This window comes from Rhagoletis pomonella, unplaced genomic scaffold (assembly GCF_013731165.1).
Source record: "Rhagoletis pomonella isolate Grant_MI unplaced genomic scaffold, Rhpom_1.0 Rhpom_scaffold_00002, whole genome shotgun sequence".
Lineage (NCBI taxonomy): Eukaryota > Metazoa > Arthropoda > Insecta > Diptera > Tephritidae > Rhagoletis > Rhagoletis pomonella.
In genome coordinates this window covers 114,386,985-114,388,833 of record NW_023458556.1, presented here as the reverse complement: position 1 = coordinate 114,388,833, position 1,849 = coordinate 114,386,985, and positions in this window count along the sequence as shown.

The following is a 1,849-nucleotide window of genomic DNA, read 5'->3' as shown; positions in this document are numbered from 1 at the left end:
TGATCGATAGGCGATCGTACAGCGGATACGCGTTCATACTGGCAGGTGCAGCAGTAAGCTGGGAGGCGCGCAAACAGCGCACCGTCGCACTTTCCAGCACCGAAGCCGAGTACATGCGTGATACATATTTGGAGACAACGAAGGGTCAACAAGTATCCCTTTCCCTACAACACAAAACAATGTTGAGGCTTGGCATCGTTGTTAAATGAAATTCAGGGTTGTATAAACTTATCAATGATTTAAAAGGCGAGTTGGTTTATGAAGCTCAACTCACGGCAATTCAAAATGGCCGAAATATATCCTAAAAGATAAAAGCTGTAAAAGCACATTGCAAAATCAAAAGATTAATGAAAAAAGACTAGACTTAAGTCATATTTGTTTTCTTAAAAGGAACTGCTAAAAATTTAATTGTATATTAACTTCTTTTGCCCATAATTTTTTTTTTAAGAACAATAAAATTGGGTTAATTTCATTATTAAATAAGTTAATAGTAAACATGTATTTTTAAACAAACTTTCTGAGTAAGAACCAAATTGGATCGTGAATACTGGTTTCCAAATATCTCCCTCCTGCGCTACCTAGCGGACATTTCATTTCACTGCATTGTTATCGGTTGGTGAAATATTAGGAATGTTCAGGATCTTGTGCAAATAGTCTTGGATTTGCATTTGCAAATTGTTTGCTTGCTACCATGGCAACCGTTTGCATTTTATTTTTTTAAATTTACAAATGCACCGAATATACAAATGCCAGAGCATATGCACAAGATCCTGAACAGCCCCATTGATTGCGAAATTCCAGGACATACTAACATATATACAAGTGAAGTTAAATAAAAACTTGTAAAAAATACTGAATTTCGGCCGAAAATAACTTTGAATCCAGAATTTTACTTTCCGGAGTTTTAATTCTACATCATTTGGTTCTTCCAGAATTTTAAATACAGAATTTTGACCCGAAATAATTTTAACTGCAACGAGCTTTTTAAATTTTTTTACAGAATTTTCAACCGAATAAATTTTGAAATGCAGAATTTAATACCGCTCCCAAAAAACATAACAAAATATTATAAAGAATCACATTTTTTAATAGCCTAATTAGTTATAATTGAAGAGTCTATAATTAAATGGGAAATGTCTCATTTGATATGCAACATGTTGTGTTTAGTCCTCGCTAGAAACTATCAGGAATAAAACAAGAGTTTTAGAGCTTCGTGTATTAACGCTTTAATAACTTCACTTGTTCGCAGCATACAAAGGACTAACTGAAGGAACGAAATGTAATCAAGATCAATGATAAAGTGGAATGTTAATAAAGAACAATTCATGGTTGCATAAAATAGTATGAGTACAATAGTCTTGAAAAATGTATGTTGGTAGTCGAAACTACTTTGCTGCGCCAACACCTCCCCTCGAAGTAGTGAGACTACTTGCCATGCCTAACGCTGCAGAGCATTTACAATGCTTAACGCTGTTTAAACTTTTTGTGAAGACATCCGCTGGCATATCTTCAGTCGGCATATACGTAAGCGCGATCTTTCCGCTTTTGTAGCATTCTTTAACGAAATGATGGCGCACGTCGATGTGCTTCGTGCGCGAGCTGTAGCCTAAGCACTGAATGAGTTTTTGTGCGCTTTGGCTATCATTGAATATTGTAACATTTTGACAGCATATACCCAAGTCTTTTAAAATACCTTGGAGATACATTGCTTCTTTCGTCGCTTCTGTCATAGCCATGTACTCGGCTTCGGTGCTGGAAAGTGCGACGGTGCGCTGTTTGCGCGCCTCCCAGCTTACTGCTGTACCTGCCAGTATGAACGCGTATCCGCTGTACGATCGCCTATCGATCA